Genomic DNA, 15,146 nt, shown 5'->3' on the forward strand with positions numbered 1-15,146 from the left:
TTAATGAAATAGCACAGGCTCAAAATGCATTAGCATTCATCTGTGCAGAGAAGACTAGGAAAGCTGCTTCAATACTTACAGCTGGATTTTTTTTCACACAAGATCTCACCATGGCTTTTGAAAGGAAAGTAATGCAAATTTTTGCACACAATTCATCATTAAAGAAAATTTCAACAAGATCATAGGGTTAAAGATTCTGTAAGTGCGTGTTTGTTGGTCAAGTCTTCCTGGGCGAGGCCAGGTGTCAGTTTCTGAAGGCAAAGACTTCCCCTAAAGCAGAAAATCCTTTACATGTCAAAGTGGGGGGCGGGGTAGAGAAAAGAATTGCTGTTTATTGGACTGTTGTCTCAGACAGTCTGACAGCACATATGTTGAGACAGGTAGATAAGGGTTGGATTTCAGAAATCTCAAATGGTTGTTCCTCATCTCAGGCTAAGTCGATGAGCCTCTCTTTAGTTTCTTTTGTTTGACTTTACACTTTGCTTTACTTTTCCTTTTAGCTACACAATGTACATTTCTTTCTCCTTTTGTTTGTTTTTCTCAAACTACCTTTCAACTTATAACATGTTTGCCTTTGATTTTTTTAAAAGATGTCTTTCATTTTCTACTTTCCTCCTTCTTTCTGTCAACCCTTTGTAAACATCTCTATCACTTCCTTGTGTCAAACATGCTCTCATCTGTGAATTATCACTTTATAGGGTCTTACAAACTTCTCAGGAAAGTTAAACATTTGCACTACAAAAATGGCAAACTGCTTATTCCTGGTTTGGTGACCAACATGTGAGGAGACCTGGTGAGTGACGTAAGTTTTATAACAATTTACTGGTAACAGGAATTTGACAGGCTTAGAAGCATGATGTTCAGTAAACAGCTTTCTCCAAGAAACAGAAGTATGGATGATTCATCATTTTTAAGACAAGCTAACTAACTGATAAGGTACTTATTAATTCCTTATCTCTTTAGACTTTTTTTTTGCTGCTTTATAGGCCCAACTACATCAGGTGTTGTTCTCTGAGTAAAAGGATAAATTATTTATATGTTCCCATGAGCATCCCCATGCCACTCCTAAACTTGCTGCTAGATGGTATGCAACAGATTATGGGTTGACTTAACCTTCAGTTTCTTTCTCCCTCTGATTTAAACAATTTGATTCCACTTGGAAGGTGGCTTATTTCAGTTCAAAACTGACTTCATCCATGTGAAGAATCTGTTTCTTGGCAATGCCTGCGTGCTGGATGTCATGTAGCTATTTACTGAGCTGTTGTGGTCCTCAAAATGCATTCCCAGCTCTAACAAAGTGTACCTTTTGTTAAAATGGTTGGGAACGTAAAACAACTACATTTTCAGCTGCTTTAGCAAAAAATATTTAAACATTCTTTTTTCCTATCTCAGGCTATTTTTAAGTGAGAGATTTAATTATGTTGTTTGAGGTACACTGTAACCCTATCCTTTGCTTTAAAAGAAATGGTTTCACATTTCAGTAAAACAGACTTTGAAGAAAGACAGGATTTATTTTTTGAAAAAGGATTATCTTCGTAGAATTTCATTCAAACATAAACAAGGATCAAAAGAAAAGTTTGATGTTCCAAACTGCAGAAGTATCTCGTAGTACTCAAGAGTCCAACTAAAATCAAGTAAATGTTTATATTTCAGAAGAATGTCAGAGGAAGAATTACCAGACAAATGATTTTGAAATATCTGCTTTATGGCCAGACTATGAATCAAATTGAAATGTTTAAAATTCTCCTGTCTATTAATAAGTTGGAATCAAGTCAAAGTTTTGAAAGGCCGTCATAAATTTTTGAGGAAACTACACATTTTATAGACTAGAATATTCTTGGCATTCCTTTAGTATTTAGCTATGTTATAAAAAGTTAGACTTGAGAGGGAAGAGATATCCAAATACAATTCTCTTAGAAACTTAATACAGATATGGAGAACATCACTAAGCACTGTTTTTTACTAACAAAATTGTACCTGACCAGTTTGATTCCTATTGATGGATAAAAGCCAAGACATAAAAAGACAAGCTAATTTGTCTCATACTTCAGACATCAGAAGATGGTACAAGAAATCCTTGCAGAATATCTCTCCCCAAAACTGAAATGTTTTTAAATTTTTATTCAGAGTACCAACAGTTATGAAAGGGTTAATGTGCTTAACAGTTTCAAATCGTTGTAGGACTGCAAAAGCAATGCAGTCAATAAAGAGTGAATGCGGTTAGGAAAGAACAATGGCTGTTTGTCTTTTAGTGCCTGTAGCAGCCTGCAAAAGGGAGGTATGTACGACAAGTCTGAAATGGCCTGAAAAATTTGCAGTTGTCAGGTGTACTCAGTGAGAGGTGTGGACCTCTTCGCTCTAAATCTGCTTTCAGAGTATTTTTATCCCAAAGATCTGGCAGTTGATTTTTCCCAAAAGGAAACTGTCTTTTCAACTGATTTGTGTAGTTGCTTATGTGCAAGAGGTGCGCATGCAAGTTTAACAGCTTAACCATTTCAGTATTGGATTATCTTAGCTACACATTGCTAATAAAGATTTCTAATGCTAAAATGATGGTTACTTAACAAAACTGAACATTGCAAAACAAGAAAAAAATTCAACTGATTGACATATTTTCTTGCAAAATGTATTTTTACTTATTGGAATTTAATTCTTTCAACTTGTCGCAAAGTGTGTGTATGAGGAATCAAATACAAATCAATCTGTCATCAGCCTATGTTTACAGAGATTCACATTAGAAACATACACCTCCTCACCAAACAGCAAAGGCTTTGGTCTGTTTTGTTTTATAGGGCACAATTGTGAATCCTGCAAACAATTTTAACAATATCAATATAAAATTAACACTACTTATATTCTTACATTTCACAAATGACTCATTTAAAATTCTCATTTCTTTAAAAAATAATATTTCTATGCTCCACAATCTTAAAAAGTGCCCAAGGCGCATTACATCTTAAACTATATCCAAAGCATTTCAAAGACATGAACACTTCCTTAAGGGACCATGCTGAACTACAAGCAATCACACAGTTGAGACTATCCAATTAATCTTCTGTTCAGTTTCTGATAAACTGTTGGCCATATTTAATATTTTCTTTCAATTCTTCTGGCCCCTAATTAACAGTTTGAGTTTGATTACCTTTGTGTCCTGTGCTACAATTCTATTGTAAAAATTAGAAAATTAGTGTCAACTTCATAACAGGTCATTTCATGGGATCTACTGAAATTTTTTAATGCCATCGTAAAATAGTGAGTTCTTTAATTTTTTTCTTCTTTCTCTCTATTTTAGAAAGATGTGCCAGAACTGGAACAAGCAAGCTGTCACTGTGTTATAAGTACCAGTCCTTGACACCTGAGACTGGAATGTTTTCAATTATATAATATTAAAATCTGTAACTTGAGGTATTCCACCTAAAGACTTGCACCGTCTTCAAAGGCAGAATAGCTATGTGTATGGCTAAAGGCTGTCAACTAAAGGCATGAAATTACTAAAAAAAAACTAAATAAGACTATTATTACTTTATGAAGATAATTATTAATATACTGGAGCCTTTTCACGAGTCTTGTTAAAAATATAGCATTAAAGATGTTATTTAACTGGGATAGTTTAGTCCATTTGAAACCATCTATTCAGCTGATAGGCAGGTAGGAAACTCAGAAACTTAAGTTACTATACGACTGCAAAACTTACTCAATGTCTTCCATTCCAGTTACTTCCAGTCAGACATTTGTGAGAGCTCATCAATTTCAAAAAAAATGCTTTGATTCTATTAGTTGGAAAAAAGAGGTTTGGTACTGAGTAATTTACTTTGCTTTGCTAGAATTGTACACTGTATAGTCAGATCAGGAACCCAGGTGAAATTTGTGGAGAAATCCAATAGTTCTAATGGTTTCACCTGCATTCTCAGAAAGAGAGTTATTATGAAACCCAAAAGGTCATAAAGTATAGGGACAGAATTAGGCCATTCAGCCAACAAATCTGCTCTGCCATTCGATCATGGCTGATATGTTTCTCAACCCCATTCTTCTGCCTTCTCTCCATAACCCTCAACCCCCTTAGCAATCAAGGAACTATCTATCTCTCTCTTAAATACATTCAATGACTTGGCCTCCACAGCCTTATGCAGCAATGAGTTCCACAGATTAACCACACTCTGGCTAAAGAAATTCCTCCTCGTCTCAGTTCTAAAGGGTTATCTCTTCACTCTGAGGCTGTACCCTCAGTTTCTTGTCTCTCATACCAGTGGAAACATCTTCTCCAGTCCACTCTATCCAGACCTCCCAGTAATTGATAAGTTTCACTGAGATCCCCCCCTACATCCTTCTAAACTCCATTGAAAACAGACCCAGAATCCTCAAACACTCCTCGTATGACAAGCCCTTCAGGATCATTCTTGTAAACCTCCTTTGAACTTCCGTCAACACTTGCACACCAGCTAGCTTACTCTCGTATTTCATCTTCTCTCCCCTTGTATTTTTAGTTGTCCACTCCTGGTTATTAAGGTCCTCCTAAACCACTGACTCTCATTAATCTTCACCACACTGAAGATTCTGAAGCCACAGAGCGGCTGAAAGGACTAGAACTGAGGATAAAGTATACACTCAACATTTGAGTTGTGTACAAGTGTAAAACAGATTTGAGTCATACAAGCAAAACAAGTTGATACAAGACAATATGTTTACAGGGCAGCTTCAACTAATGGAACAAGGTGCAGCATGTTATCATGTATTAGAATTAGGTTTGACATAATGAATAGAATGAGATAATCCCTCTTAAATTTCAAAGTACTTCAAAATAATGGCATTTTGACCAATGCACAATAAACGTGCAACACTTTGTGTTAAAAATGACTGTCAATGAAAATATTTGCCAGCTTGGGCATTAAGATACAATGCACAAATAGTTTTTCACGTGTAAATCCAAGTCAATTTAATTGGAAGTAAAGCAGGGTAATATGTACTGAAAATGCCCAATAGTTTTGGACACCCATAAGTGTGAGTGCATAGGAAATGATAATTAATCCATTCTTAAATTACATGAAACATACATTCAAAACCACAGCTAATATTTTATTAACATTCCATATTTGAATATATAGAAATGTAATGCATGCATCTGTGGCTTCTGAGAATATGACCATGTTAGTGAAAGAAGTTAACTGATGCTATAAGACTGGATGCCATCCAGCACTTCCTAGTGATGTATTGATGAAATCCATGCATTCTGCTGTCCTTCATTCCACCGGAGTCTGTTCCATAACCAATCAGATTTCAGTGGAGTGAAGTGCAGGAGACATGGAACACAATCTTCCAATCAACACTGACTGAGAACGAAGGCTAAACTGAACAATTCGCTCCAAGAAAAGGACAGAAACCTGTCAACCCAGCTTTGTGAAGCACAAAAAAGTAATCTATCACTACAAACCTGCATATAAAGAAATACAGGGCAATAAAGTAATTCAGTGTTGACTTATGAATGAGTTATAGTCAGAAACTTCTTACAATATTATAATTATTCAGGGTTTAGTCTGGGAAAGTGAGAAATTGAATAACATTCTAAGATTTGTCTTGTTAGACTCCCTAAACTTGATGCAACAAACACAGTTCTGGGCTTTCTTATCTTGTGCATATTTAGCAAAAACACACGCTAACTAAACAGAACTGAAACAACAACAGAAATTGCTGGAGAAACTCAGCAGGTCTGGCAACATCTGTGGAGAGAAAACAGAGTCAATGTTTTGAGTCCAGTTATCTTTCTTTAGAACTCAAACCAAACAGAACAACCAGGTGATTAACAGAAACGTCATGGACAGATTTTTGGTTTACATTTTTAAAAGAGTTAAAGCGTAGTCACTGTTATGTAGGCAAATACAGCAGCCAAAGGCATACAACAAGTAGCAGCAAGGGGAATGGATGATTTGCCTCTTTTAGTTGTGCTCATAGCAGATAAAAATTGCCAAGAGAAATTCACTGCCCTTCAAATATTTCCACGTGACCTGTAACGCCCATTGGAAATGGCAAACCCAGACAATAATTTTAAAATCTCGGTCGCCAAGAAGTACCTCTGACAATGCAGCACTCTCTCAATTCCACATTGAAGCCTCAACTTAGATTGGATCTTGAAGTGAATGCTAAAACTCCAGCTTTCTGCAGCGAAAACACAATACTACTGCTGAACCTAACTCTGTCACTACACAGTCCATGATCGAGGAACATAGAGGTGAGAATTTCATTTCGAAATTAAAAAAAAGGTTGAAGTTCCAGGAATTTTTGGCACTCTAATGTTCTACTCCCCATTGTGATGAACTTAACAATTTCCATCCTATTGTTCCAAGTAAGGGCAGTATGATAAAGGATGATTCCAAATAAGGGCAACTCCACCAGCACTGACAGTACGACGATTCCACTTTGCAAAGACAGGCTAAATTTCAGTCTAATCATGAAGCAGAGTTAATTAATTTTCACGTGAAAATCATCAGAGTGGAATCCATGCCTTTCTGCTGAAGAAATTCCAGTCAAGGCAAGCTAAGTGGAACATGGAAGTGTTAGTTTGTTATATAGTATTTTATATTTTTAATTAAACTTACAAGTGCAATCTTTTGTGCAAATTCGTCGCCTCAAAGAGATAATTTACAACAATGTCCTTCAATATGCAGAACTGCATAAAATGAAATATTCAGATTAATTGAATGCAATTAATTCTATAAATGATGAAGATTCCCCAAGTTACAGATCACCGCATAAAATATGATCCATGGTGATACAAAGTTTCAAACCATTGTAGGATGATACATACAACACATAATCCCTATCAAAAGAATTTATAATTTTAAGCTTTTTATATACTATCATTATTGCCTTCTGAAAAGAACCAGACTATTTTTAATAAGTGGGAGATAGACTTTATTATTGATTTTTATACAAAACTTGACAAGTGCAACCATCAGCTGTGTACTCAGCCCACCAAAGTTCAGAACAGGCCAAGCATTCAGCCATAATTGTTATCACTTCCACTTCTACACATTGGAGCATGTCAAAGAAACCAATGAAGGATGGAATAACCTGTCACTGCCTGTGCTCAATGAACTAACATAGAGGAAAGGGATAATGCAATATATCTTGGCTCCACTAGTCTCATCTGTGTTTCAGCTATCTGCATTCAAGCATCTTTAACGGGATGGCTATTTTTACCAAAGATTCACCAACAATCTCTCTAGTGACTGCTATCTTTACTAATGGTTCACCCCTGATAATTTTGCCTAAGTTCCCAGTATGCATGTCTGAACCTTGATTTAACACCAAGGGGGCACTTCACTGTCAAGTTAAATCCTGACCTCAGTTGTCATTTGAAGACATGCACTTCCGGGGTTGCTGAACAGTAATCAGGAGCAGAGAGCCCGTTTGCTCATTTCCTCCTCCTGAACATTGAAACAAATTGCAACTTCTTATTTGTTGTTTCAACTAACACCAATTAACTCAGCACATCAAACATCATTAATCAACATGGCATATTTTGGGGATCAAAGTATGACTAAATGGCTTCAAGCCAGATTGGAAAAGTCCAATGTTATCCAGAATTAAAGAAGGAGACTGTCTCTTGTATTTTATGAATAGACATAGGCCATTTAACCCATTAAGCATATTCCTGCATTCAATTACATCTGGGCTGATCTGTACATCAATGTGCTCCTATTGTTTAGTTCAATATCCCTCAATACCTTTAACTGAAGAAAATCTATGAATATTTATTTTGACATTTTTCATTGACTTTGCCTCCGAATGTTTGGGGTGGGAGTTCCAAATGAAGGTGCGTTTTTCATGCTTCCTGTCATCACTCCTGAATAGCCTGGCTCTAATTTGAAGGATACTCCCTTGTTGTGGAATCCCTAAGCAAAATAAATAGTTTCTATCTGTCCCTTCATTTCTTTTAAGCTTGGGCACCTCAATCATATTATCCTTTAGCACTCCATTGGACCTGCCTCCACCACACTTCCAGGCAGAGCACTCTACATTCGAACCACTTATTATGTAAAAAAAACTTCTGATATTTCATCTGTGCCCTTTCATTCCTAATTCTTTTACCAGTGTAATTTTATTTTTCCCTAATAACTGTATCCAGATTTCTCATGATTTTGAAATTCACGAGCAAATCTCCTGTTAGCCACCTTCTCTCCAAGGCAAACAGTCCCAACCCCTCCAATCAATTTTCATTAATGAAGATTCTCATCCTTGGAATCATTCTTGTAAACTTCTTCTGCACTCTATCCAATGTGTTCACATCATTCCTATGGTGTGATGCCCAGAGCTGCACGTAATACTCCAGATGCGGTTTAACAAGTGTTTTGTACAAGTGCAGTATAACCTCATTGCTCTTGTACTCCTACGTTCCATTAGTAAAGTCCAGATACTGTATACTTTATTTACTGCTTTCTCCACCTCTCATTCCCTGATCTATGCATTAACATGTCTAAGGCTCTCTGCTCCTGCACACCCTTGGAATTGTTTTACATTGGTTTCCCATGTTTATCTGACCAAAATGCATCATCCCACATTTCTCCACATCGAACTTTATCAAACACTATCTGCCCAATCCACCAACTTACGTCCTTTTGGAATTCTCACTTCCTTCAATGTCCTTAGATTAATCATTTCCAGTCTTGGTGTTCTGGCAACTTTAATTACTAACAGTCTATCCAGCACTTCCTCTTGATTAATTTGGAACCTTGATAGGGACAGTTTCCTGCTCTGTCACCATGGTCTAGGTGGCATCAACCTCAGTAAAGGCAGGTATAAAGTATTTATTTAGTATCATCCATGCCCTTTGCCTCCTTGTTTAAACTCCCTTTATGGTCTCTAACTGACCTTGTCTTCCTTTTACCATTTTGGCTATTTATGTGCCAATAGAAGACTTTAGGGATTTCCTTTTATGTTAATTGCCAGTCTTTCCTCATATTTCATCTTTGCTTCTCTTATTTATTGTTTCATTTCCCTTCCAAACATTTTGCATAGAGCTTGGTTTTCAATTGTATTTTCTACCTGACCCGAAGGTTGCAGGAACAGCAACTCATATTCCGCTTGGGAACTCTGCAGCCCAATGGTATCAATGTGGATTTCACAAGCTTCAAAATCTCCCCTCTCCCTACCGCATCCCAAAACCAGTCCAGCTTGTCCCCGCCTCCCTAACTTGTCCTTCCTCCCACCTATCCCCTCCTCCCACCTCAAGCCGCACCACCATCTCCTACCTACTAACCTCATCCCGCCCCCTTGACCTGTCCGTCCTCCCTGGACTGACCTATCCCCTCCCTAACTCCCCACCTACACTCACCTTTACTGGCTCCATGCCCGCCTCTTCGACCTGTCTGTTTGCTCTCCACCCATCCTCTCCTCTATCCATCTTCTATCCGCCTCCCCCTCTCTCCCTATTTATTTCAGAAGCCCCTTCCCCTCCCCCATTTCTGATGAAGGGTCTAGGCCCGAAACGTCAGCCTTTCTGCTCCTATGATGCTGCTTGGCCTGCTCTGTTCATCCAGCTCTGCACCCTGTAATAAACATTTTTTTTTCCTTTATCTTACTTTCCATCTCCTTTAAAAATTGAAGAAGCTCTGGACATGTTTGCCTTACCTTCCTCTTCTAAGGGAATACACCCTTACTGTACCCAAACCATTTATTTTCTGAACGTAGCCCATTGTTCAGATACAGTTTTACACTCCATCCCTTTGTTTCAGTCAATCTGGCCCAGCTCCATTCTTGCCACATTGACATCTGCCCTCCCCCAGTTAATTATTCTTATTCTGGGTTTCCCATTGTCCTTTTCTATCATCATCCTAAATCTTACAATACAGTGATAATTGTTTCCTAAATGTTCTCCACTGGCACTTGATCTCCTTCAACTACCTCATTTCCAAGAACCAGGTCCAACAGTGCAGCAATTTCCTTCTCAAGCTCTTCCCCTGCCAGAGGTGATAGGGTCATTTCTCCTTAATGAGAGAGCAGCCCAATGGTCTGGGTATGGCTATAGTAACTGCTTTCACTGTAGAAAATTTTCCTGAATACAATCTGGAAATATTTGCCCTTTTCACTCCTTTACACTATCACTGTCCTAGTTACGTGGGATAGTTAATCTCTATTATAACCGTAACAAATCAATTCCTCTGCATCATTCCCATTAGTAGTGGCCCATAGTCGACACTGAGAAATGCTATTATATTCTTTTTGTTCCTTAGCTCAAGCCAAATTGATTCTGTACTTGAGCAGTCTGGGGATATTATCTTTCTCCAGCACTACCATACTGTCCTTAGCCAATAATACCACCTCTTTTCCTTTCTTTCCTATCTTTTAATGAACACCTTGAACCAAGGTATAGTTAACACTGAGTCCTGGCCTTCCTTGAGCTAGGTCTCTGTTATTACCACAAGATCATATTTTCACATTGAAATCTGTGCCTGCAGTTCCACAGTCATATTTACTATACTCTCTGCATTCACATATATGACATAAACCCTGATTTAGACTTCAATACTTTCTCCTTATTCCAACTTCACCAATTTATGTACAAATTCTCAAGGTTCATCCCTTTAAGTATTTTTGTACTCTGATATTCCTCTTTCATCTTGGTTCCCATCTCCTTGCCAAATTAGCTCAAAGCCCTCCCACAGGCATTTGCAAAATACTCTATAATGAACTCAATCCCAGCTTTGTTAAGAAGCAACCCGTCTGGCTTGTACAGGTGGTACCTTCTCCAGAGTCAGTCCCAGTGTCCCAGGAATTTAAAGCCATTTTTCTTTCACCATCCTTCCAGTCATGCATTCATCTGTTTACCCCTCTATTTCTGTACTCACCTGTACACATCATATGGGAATAACCTGGAGATCATTGCATTTGATGTTCACCTTGCTATTCTTTTTAATCTAGCTCCCTCAACTGTCATTAAAGGACTACATCCCCTGTGTTACCTCAATCATTGGTACCAATGTGGGCTATAACCTCTAGCTGTTCACATTCTCCTGAAGAATGCCCTCCACCTTCTCTGTGATATCCTTGATTCTGGCATTTGGGAGACACAATACCATCTGGAGTGATGTCTACAGTCACAGAGATACCTGTTTGTTCCCTTAACTATCAATATTGCACTCCTTGCTTCTTCCTCCCCTCCTGTACAAACAAGCTGTTCGCGGTGCCACAAGCAAAGCTCTGACTGCAGTCCCTCGAAGAAGCAGCCCCCTGAAGTTCCAAACAAGAAAAACATTTTGTGAATGAGACCCCAGCAGATGCCTGTGTTCCTGTTTCATTCTCTTGGCCTACGTGAGGTCACATTCTCTTCCTGTTGTGGTGCGGTCACCTCTGTGAACATACTATTTGTGTAGCTCTTATTCTTGTGGAATTGCCACAGTGACTCTAGATAGTGCTCAAGCTCTGAAACCTTGAACTCAAATTTCTGCAGCTGGCATACTTGCTGCACCTATGGTTGACTGAGGCACTGATAGGAGCCATGACTTCACATATATTACAGGACACACATTCAACTTGACCAAACTTTGAATCATAGAATCTCTACAGTGTGGAAACAGGCCCTTTGGCCCAACAAGCCCACACCGACCCACAGAGCAACCCATCCCTCTATAACCCACCTAAATCTATACATCCCTGGGCACTACGGGCAATTTAGCATGGCCAATCCACCTAGCCTGCATATCTATGGACTGTGGGAGGAAACCGGAGCACCCGGAGGAAATCCACGCAGGCATGGGGAGAATGTGCAAACTCCACACAGACAGTCGCCCGAGGCTGGAATCAAACCCGGGTCCCTAACCACTGAGTGCTAACCACTGAGCCACCATGCCGCCCATGCTTTCATCCCTTTCGTTAACTTTACTTTGGATTACTTGTATTACATTATTATATTAAACCTGACTTTCCCTTATTTCTGGTGTTTCTCAGATAAATCCAAGTGTAGCTTTTTTTTTCTGTATAGCAATTGAAAGACAGTCCTTAATAGTTCAATACCAAACAATGAATTTTTCTGTGTTTTTCTATGATATTTTTTGTTTTATTTCCACTCTTCTCTTTTGAACTCAGCACAGGCTAGCTCCAAGTAACTGAATGGTGTCCCTCTTGGACTGCCAGGCAAGTTCACTAAGGAACTCAAAGTAAATTGTGGCAGCATTCACTTTCATGTGCATGGTGTCAATGGGAACCATGGACAGTAATTGTCAAAGCTCCAATGTTATTTCTATCACGTAGCTGACCAGGAATCTCTCCCATTCTTACCTTCTGTCTTTGGCCTGTATTGGGAGGTTTGGCAGATTTGATACTTAACCTGTTTGGCCACTGTATAAATTCTCTACCATGGCCATCAAGTCCTGGGTGAGACTTGAACACAGATCTCCTGACTCAGGCAAAAATGCTACCCACTGGACCATTAGAATTCTATGTTAACAATATAGATGTATTATAATTCCAGGATTCAAACAATACATTTGCCAGTTTAGAAAACTGTTGCAGCAACAAGCTCTCAGGACTAATTCTTGTAGGCTGCAGTTTCTTTCATTCTGTATGACCCCTCTTGGCTCCCAACCTGCATTTGAACCTGGTGTCAGGTCCCAGACCAAAATGCGAATTCCTGCCCACTGATTGGATTGTCTCTGTCCAATTTTATTTTCAGACAATCAAAACATCTGATAGTTACAACAGTGCCTTATGCCTTCACCTGTATTATCTAACCAAACATTTATCAGAAAAAATACTACGCTTAATTGTTGCTACTAAATTTATTATGTGCAAGATTGTTTCTGTTAAGTGTATAACGAAGATAATTTTCTGTTCAGAGTTTGAGACCTGATGTTTACTATAGGATATGTTAATCATTCAATTATTCATCTGTTGGAAGAAGGTGAGTTAGTAAATATCATACTTGAAGCTCTTTGAGCATGGCAAAGTTATCTAATTTATAGATGTTGAAAAAGTTGTGGAATAAAATATTCACAGTGATTGAGAAGGTGCACATTTACATTTACAACTTCTCCTGGACCCATGTATTCTTGTCCATGGGACTCAACTGGAACAGTTTTGAATATTGAAATTAATTAAGCAATTGAGTCCAATGCAAATGAGATGAATGTCCAGTTTCCATCTGTATTCACATACTTAGGGAGTACCTGAGTGTCTACGACCTCAGTATGTAAGAAAGATGATTGAAGTAGAAAACAAGCCTGAAACTTGTTAATGGGATCATCTTTATATCGCAATCTAATTAAATGTATTCCAGGATTATTTGAGAAGATATGATGTTTTAATTTAATGGATGGGATATAACATTCTGCTTTAAATCAATGCCTCCCTCTACTGGTTGTTAAAATACATTAAATGGGACAAATGGTAATTATTGGGATTATGCAAAAATAAAACTGTCCTAACTATGTCTTAATTTCTTAAAATTTGCACATGTATATGTGACAAACTATTAGAGCATGCGCTGTTTAACTTACTTGAAGAGCATTGTGTTATTGTTGAAGTCATTTTATTTTTCCTTTCAGAGATTTAGGTTAAAGGCCTATTTGTTTTGCTGGCCGTGAAATTTGTGAAGAATACAGTGCAGCAGCTGACATTTCCTTGACTCTGTGAAGCACTCTGAGTAGAAATATACAAGTCATAAATAATTTTTAAAAAGTATATTTAACAAACTGCACCCATAAAGCCAATGAATGATTAACCAATCCATAACACTGTGAACTGTTCTTGCTTTCAGGCTCAAGCTGCAGCTGAGGCCAGAGGCTGAAATAGCAGAGGGTGACTAAGGCAAACAGAAAGCCAAGAAAATTGGAAGTAACATCAAAAAAATTGACGAAGGGGTATTTGAAATACCATAAATGGTTTAGACACTGAGTAAAGAAAATATAAATGTTATGTGTCGATTACAATCCTAACCCTATCACTGAGTAAACCCACCAGGGCACATGCCAATCAGCTTGTTAAGACCAAACCAGCAAGTTTTGATGAGCTTCTCAGCCTATTATAGATCTTAACACTGGCATCCTGGGCTAGCAACGTCTGGTCTGAGGCCTATACCTCAGGAGATCCAGTGGAGAGGAGGCAAATTCTTTTCTTCTTGTCATGGTTTTGGGGTTGTGGAGCAAGGGAGTTGGGTAGGGTGACGTTTGGAGGCAAGGTCAGGAGTTGGCTTTCAGAGGTTACTCCCTCATCCATGCTTCCAAATACCCCCAAGATTAGAGCAATTGGAGGTCCAACCCAATCTGCCAGGCAGCTTACCCAATCAGAAAATAACTACCTTTCTTGCCTGTTCTGAGATCAGGTTATCAAGGAAGTGCTGAATTGAGGCCCTTAAATTGCTTGTTAATTGATCACTTAAGTACTGGCAAGTTGAGAAAATGCCCAACAGATCTTCTTACGTAGAACTTATTTGATAAAGTAGCAAGAAGGGGCTGAGTATCTAGCCAGGGCAAATGTGCTCGAATATTTCTTCTTCTCACCATCTCTCTCACTCTTCCAGAGAGGGGCATGCTCTGGCCAGAGGTTTACATACTTCAAAGAAAGAACTGGCAAATAGAAAACAAACCAAGCTGCAGTATAAATTTCTGCACAACAGCTTATTTTATTTAGGTAGTGATTTTAACATAATGAAACAGGCCAAGATGCTAAGAGAATTTATTACAAGGATTCACAACTAATTAAGGAGTACAAAATGATAATTTATTTCAACACTTCCTATAATGGAATAAATCTATGACTATTGATCACTTTGTCCTCATTTTCACATTGTTCTCCATTTTGTTCCTCTGGGCTTCTCTTTGTACCCCTCCTCTTAACTCTTATTTTATACCTCCCTCTTTTACTGTTCAAACATTTTTTGAGCCTTCCTGAAATCTGGGAAGTGTGGCTTTCCATTATAAAGCAAGTCAAATCAGAATCAACCAGTCTCAAAAATCTGTTTAAATCCATCTCCAGCTAGGTTGCCCAGTTGGCCATCTCTCATCCTACATCAGATTGGGGTGATGGCACAGATTTTTAAATTTTGATTTCTTTCTGGGTCCCAAAACACCCAATTATTTTTGGTTGTAATAGTTTGCTATAGGACTGTTAGATGTTTTAAAAGTGCACATAGAAATTTTTGTCTCTTTTAATGAAAC

At 38.3% G+C, this 15,146-nt stretch overlaps 1 long non-coding RNA gene across 2 annotated transcripts; it reads left to right on the plus strand.

Moving 5' to 3' along the window:
- The first annotated feature begins 317 nt into the window (after positions 1 to 317).
- On the plus strand, positions 318 to 3,521 carry LOC125486048. Of its 2 annotated transcripts, XR_007264723.1 has the most exons (3): positions 318 to 380; positions 699 to 793; positions 3,293 to 3,521. It is a non-coding gene; the product is annotated as an uncharacterized LOC125486048 (long non-coding RNA). The 2 variants fall into 2 exon arrangements; XR_007264722.1 differs by lacking the exon at positions 318 to 380 and having other exon boundaries at positions 426 to 793.
- The last annotated feature ends 11,625 nt before the right edge of the window (positions 3,522 to 15,146 follow it).

The sequence above is a fragment of the Rhincodon typus genome, chromosome 25 (genome assembly GCF_021869965.1).
Source record: "Rhincodon typus isolate 14 chromosome 25, sRhiTyp1.1, whole genome shotgun sequence".
NCBI lineage: Eukaryota > Metazoa > Chordata > Chondrichthyes > Orectolobiformes > Rhincodontidae > Rhincodon > Rhincodon typus.